Source organism: Mytilus galloprovincialis, chromosome 11 (assembly GCF_965363235.1).
Source record: "Mytilus galloprovincialis chromosome 11, xbMytGall1.hap1.1, whole genome shotgun sequence".
Lineage (NCBI taxonomy): Eukaryota > Metazoa > Mollusca > Bivalvia > Mytilida > Mytilidae > Mytilus > Mytilus galloprovincialis.
The window spans coordinates 38,700,647-38,707,089 of NC_134848.1; the positions used below are offsets into that span (position 1 = coordinate 38,700,647).

Genomic DNA, 6,443 nt, shown 5'->3' on the forward strand with positions numbered 1-6,443 from the left:
ATTCGAACTGATAGGATTGGTTTAACTTTAATCTTATATGTTATCCGTTCTAAACGGGACTTCCTTGTACATGTTATAGATTCCGATATCTATAAATAATTTCAATTCTAATGTAAGTCCATTAGCGGGACAACTATGTCTTCGTGTACTAGATAAGATCAGTTTGCAGTGGGAAAGGAGAACAAAAAAACGTTAATCGACGTCTCACTATTAGCCTAATGAATTTGTAAGTATTGAGATTCTTCGTTCATTGCACAGTTGATTTTACTCATTGGATATGTAGTTTAACAAAGCTGTCATTAACCTGACATTTCATACACAAAATGTGAATTTACCAAATTTGAAACTTATAATGGAAATACATAAACACTTGATTTATACAGCAAAATTTAAAGCCTATAATTATTACCGATCCATTTGATTTAAAGAAGTAGGTTTGGAAGGGAAGATAATTGTTTTTTTTTAGATTATATTATTTTATGTTATGCAGAAAAAGCAATTAATAAGCAGGGATAATCAAGGTAACTTAAATGCTTAATGTCGTACCTATGTGATATCGCTCTGTAATAAATCGAGTTCTGAATATCAAAATAATCGGATGACAGTTGGAACATTGTAGCTTTTTAATTAAATTGATTTTCTTGTAAACACCCATCGGATAATAAAACAAGTATTATTGTATAAATCACCGTTAGAGCGGTTTTTTTTGTCAAGCTATTACTGAAACGAATAGTCGAATACTCGATTAGTGATTCTTCACCCAAGTGAAATTCTAAATAAATTTCTAACAAAAACAAACTGATTGTTTTTCATTTTTCCAAAAGTTTAAGTTCAAATAATTAATTTTTAAACTCTCTCACCACACAAAATATGAATATCCGCTTCTATATTAGAAGAGGGACGAAAGATACCAAAGGGACAGTCAAACTCATAAATCTATACCAAACTGACAACGCCATGGCTAAAAGTGAAAAAGACAAACAGAAAAACAATAGTACACATGACACAACATAGAAATCTAAAGAATAAACAACACGAACCCCACCAAAAGCTCAGGTGCTCCGGAAGGGTTAGCAGATCCTGCTCCACATCTGGCACCCGTCGTGTTGCTTATGTGATTACAAATCAGGTAAATAATCTTATTCGGTAGGTCACATTCTTGAAAGGGAACGGGATTGTAGTAACGACGTAATGAACATATCCGATATCATTTGTGAAACGGTTATTCCATAACGGTCAACCAACTGGTGATGGCGTCCGTAAAATTTACGAAGGGATGATTTCAACTTCACCATTTGGAACTCTTGGTTTAATGGCTTCCTTGTGAGCAGTAACCCTCTATCAAGAAAATCATGATAGGAAATGCAAGCACGGGAATATCGTATCAATTGGGAGATATATACCCTGTATGCAGGTGCTGCTGGAATGTTGCTATTTAGAAATGGAAAGTTCACAATTGGAAAGCTGAAATTATCTCTTTTGTCGTAAAGTTTAGTCTTCAACCGACCCTCATTGTCAATTTCTAGATGTAAGTCAAGATATGAAGCCGACTTAACTGTATCTGTAGTATCCTTACTTCCATAAATTCTTTATACGTCAGGCAATAGATGAAATATTTTTTTTATAAATATTTTAACTTTGTTTCAAACAATATTTTAAGACAAAATTGTATATCTACATTTGTAATTTTGACCTTTGATCTTTAAATAAGCGGAAATTGCACCGTATTTATTTTTAACTACCGATTACTAGTAAACCAGATAGTAGAGATTTTGAGTTTTCGAATGTTATTTTTATTAGCCGTATATTAGCCGTATATTTGGTGAGGGCATAAAAAATGTAATAGTTATTGCTAGTCACTCTACTTTATGAAATATATTAAAAAAAAAAAGAAGACGTGATATGATTGCCGATGAGACAACTCTCCAAAAAGAGACCACTTGAAACAGAAATTAACAACTATAGGCAACATTACGACCTTCAACAATGAACAAAGCCCATATCGCATATTCAGCTATAAACGACCCCGAGATGACAATGTAAATATTTCGGACGAGAAAAGTTACAGCCTTATTTATCTATTTGTTTCAGACACATACTTTCAAATTATCTTCTCTTCTTGAGGTTGGCTGGTAAGTTTGATTATTATTTGTTCTTCTGAACAAACAGTATAATAAATTCACACTCCTAGTCAATTAAGGTTGAAGTCGAATGCACCCGCAAGAACGTTGTTCAAACTTACAACCTCAGTGTTGTTTTTCATTTTTTTTTTTTATTATTTATTTTTGCAATAGGCAGGATTAAACATCAACCTTACTACACCACCTGACTAATGTGGTACAGGGTTTCAAATATATAACCACAAAAGACTATTGTTTTATCAAGTTTTACACATTTTTGTTCAATTCAATGATTACATAGACTGAAATTTTTCAGACAAGCACAAAACAAATATAAAAAATGTGATGTAACTTAACATTCATAAAATAAATGTCCAATAGTTTCATCTTCACATCTACAAAAAGAACATAACTTTGTATCTTATATACAAATGTATTTGTAGGAATAGTTCTATGTAAAATCCTATATTGGAAATTATACAAATATTTATCTCTACAACCTTTTTGAAGTATATATAAGTATTTCTTGCAGTCTTTCATGTTAGAATGCAGCTCATTCTCACATTTTGAAGATTTTACAACTGGAGGATATGCACATTTTACAATAAGATTATTATATATGAATTTGATGTTTTTACTGCTAGTAATTTTCCTCCAAAAAATATCCTGTGGAGTAAAATTTTCTTACTCAGTATCAGTGTTTTCCCTAATACTAGTACACTCTATAGGGATATTTGATATTAAACTGTAATAGTGCATATAATTAGTGTATCACGTTTGATTTTTTCTGTTTATCCATCCCATACAAAATCAAAGAATAATCTGTTGATTTCATTCAACATGGATTGAATTATATTAGGTAAAGATGTAAGCAAATGAATCAATTTATGAAGTGCAAGAGTCTTAAAAACAATAACCTTGCCGATTGGTGTAAGCTTCCTATGGTGCCAACTTTTCAACAATTTTGAAATATCAATGATTTTTGCTCTGAAAAACAAATTTTGGCATACTCTTTAGACCTTAAGAAAAATTTAATCCTAAAACCTTAAAGTTTGAACAGGACCAACTTAGATGTGTTTCAGGACATAAAACCAAGTCAGAATATCTCTTACTTCCAATCCAAACAACTTTTGTTTTAGTTGTATTTATCTTTAATCCTTAAACATTGTGAAAATTTTCAAGACAAGAAGGAGTATCTTTTAATGAATCTTTACTTCCATCCAGTGTAAGAAACGTATCATCCGCATACTGACTAATGAGTGGCAGATTCCCATTTATATTCACCCCTTTTATTTTTAGATTCCCTTTTAGCTGTATGGCAAGTCATTCCACTCCAATAAAAAACAAATAGGGAGATAATGCCCTGGCGGCAGCCTCTTTCAACATGTTCAAAGGTTGAAGAATTGGGACACATTGCTATTATTAATAACACAGCTCTTCGCATCTGCATAAAGCACATCAAACCATTTACAAAATGAATGACCAAAAGTAATACTAATCAAAGCCTACTTTAAATAATGTTTTTTTCTTCAAAATCTACTTGTAATAACGATCCTTCTATATATATTTTTTTCAAGGTGCATTAAATCATATAGAAGTCTAGTGTTCTCTCCTATAAATCTCCCTTTCATAAAGCCCTTTTGCATGTTTTGTGTGCCACTAATAAAGGCGAACAGTACCTTTATATCTCTACCAGGAAGAACTGCAGATGCAATTTTCTTTTTTGTGTTTATAAAGCTGATCGGTCGCCAGTTACCCATGTACCTCCTATCTTTCCCTTCCTTATAATTAGGAATACAAGTAATAATATATGGTATCGAATATATGAAAAATTACCCAACTCGTATCCAAATTGCAGAGATCTAAAGACAAATGGACCAACATCTTTCCCAAAAAAATGAAAAAATCCACTGCAAATCCATCAGATCCAGGAGACTTGCCATTTTGCATCTGATTTAAAGCTTCCCGACATTCCCTAAAAGGTAAGTTTCCCTCACGAAGAAGCCTTTGTTCTGCACTGAGCTTTATGTCACGATTAAAAATGATTGTCATCATTATTGAATGACTTAGATGTATAAAGTGTCCTATAAAACTGCTCCTGTTATAACAGCCTCAGTGTTGACTGGCTAGTGATTACATAAGTAACTACTTATACCACTCGGCCAACGAGGCTCCTTGTTTAAATTCTGAAATCCATGCCTAACATAAGGTATATACTTATTTCAGTTTCAACAAAATCCGCTCTAATATGTCTATCCTGTGATGAAGTTTTCCAGCCACGTCACTGCAAAACTATTGAACGTTGTGCATTAAATGAGGTTTGTTTTTATTCTCCCTGAGTATTATTGAATCGATAATTTAGGGTTATTGCATGAATATTGGTAAATATTGTCCCGAGTAGAACTTTATATTGCACGAGCTTGCGAGTGCAATATATGTTCTACGAGGGACAATATTCCCCAATATTCATACAATAACCCTTTTATTGTATAGCAATATAATATTTGAGAGTAAAAATTGGTGTAAACTAAGATTTTGTCGTTGATGACGTCATGAATTTTGAAGATTTATTGTACTAGTGCAATATTAGAATTTATTGCACGCTAACTTTTGGTTACTTTCTGTGGGAAATATTATATTGCTATACAATAATAATATTTACGTGACTGAACAAGGACAAAAACTAAATGTTGATTCATACACTATCTATGCGACTTACTGTTTTTCTTGGGTATAACAGCAACACGAATACAATAATCCTGTTAATATGATGAATTAATGCATTTGTCAAATATTATACCATATTTTCGATGTTAAAATGCAATACTATGACGTTGTCCAAAAAGATGAATATATTAAATTATATAACCTATTAGAAAATTAGCCTTTATCGAAATTGTACGCATCATCAATGATCGAAGGAATTTTACTTTGAATATTCTGACACTGTACCGTGTCAACATTATTAACAGAATCATTTCATTCCAAATTTTATAGTAATTTACACTTGACTTTTCTGTCGTACTTACATTCATGTCCCCGTTTCCCCACGCATGTGACCTACCGAAATAGACCTTTCACTATGATCCACTATGGCCTGTACTAATTTAAGCAACACGAGGGATGCCACAGGAGGAACAAGATCCGCTTTAACTTCCGAAGCACCTGATACCACTCAAAGATTTTTTGGGGGTTCGTGTTGTTCAGGTTTGAGTATTTTTATGTTGTAGTATGAGTACTATTGTTTATCTTTTCTTCTTTAAGTTATTGGATCGTCAGTTTATTTTCTACTTATGAGTTTTTATTGCCTTTTTTTGTAGACTTCAAAAACAATTGTTTCTTCAATATTCTGAGTCATATATTGAAAGGACGCCGATTATTATTAAAGCTCTGTGTAGTTTGAACATAATCAATTGATATAAGCAAGATCATCATCAGATCAGAACTAATTACATATGCACATGTGGATAGTAAATTTTAATTGCAACAAACAAGCGGAATGAGAAAAGAAAATGCAACTTTGGACACGCACATACAGAATCTCGTATTTTGGAAGGCGCCAAAAACTCTAAGATTGTTTATCTATGTCTCATTCATTTCAAACTTAGAATTTATGATGGTCTGGTGGGGAATTGATCAGATCGTTCTCATTTTTAAGCTATGTTTTCTATTATTTTTGTGTGTGTCCGTAATTTTGTATTCCATATATGTAAGAACCCATTTTAGTTATGTAGTTGTTTGTTATTCTTATCATGTCACATCTTCTCACATTTTGCCATAGAATATCTTTCATAATCAAATTTAAAAAAAAAACACTTTTAAACGTCAAATAAGAATGGAATACATGCCGTCCACAGTTTATCAATTTCAAGTACACCTTTCAGGTCTGTATTCTTGAGAAATACCAGTACGATGGGAGCAGTCACAGCTACAAGATTGGATGTGGTGTTAAACAGGTACATGTGTATCTTTCCATATGAAAAAGACATAATTGCAAATGTCATGCATGGTATCATAACAGCCAGTTGTTTGACTCGGAAACTGTAAAATATTGTATTAATTTTAGTAACCAAAAAGGGAAAGTATACAATTTAGTCACTTTATTGCAAAACTGTTCTACCATTTCAATAAGTGATACATTTAACAAACAAATTAAGGCAAATTTACAAGTGTTTAGTAAATAAGATTATCTCATTTTTGGAAAATTTAATTATTATTAAAACGGTTGAATATACGATAAAACAAATAAGAGACAGAAAAAATAAAATAGCCGTTTTCAAACAAAACACAGAAAACAAAAGTATTATTTACACGGTACTCTTT

General features: G+C 32.0%; 1 long non-coding RNA gene across 1 annotated transcript; it reads left to right on the plus strand.

The window, feature by feature from the left end:
* Positions 1 to 2,102: 2,102 nt before the first annotated feature.
* LOC143051129 (uncharacterized) lies at positions 2,103 to 6,076 on the plus strand. Its single transcript, XR_012970610.1, has 3 exons — positions 2,103 to 2,132; positions 4,347 to 4,438; positions 6,005 to 6,076. It is a non-coding gene; the product is annotated as an uncharacterized LOC143051129 (long non-coding RNA).
* The last annotated feature ends 367 nt before the right edge of the window (positions 6,077 to 6,443 follow it).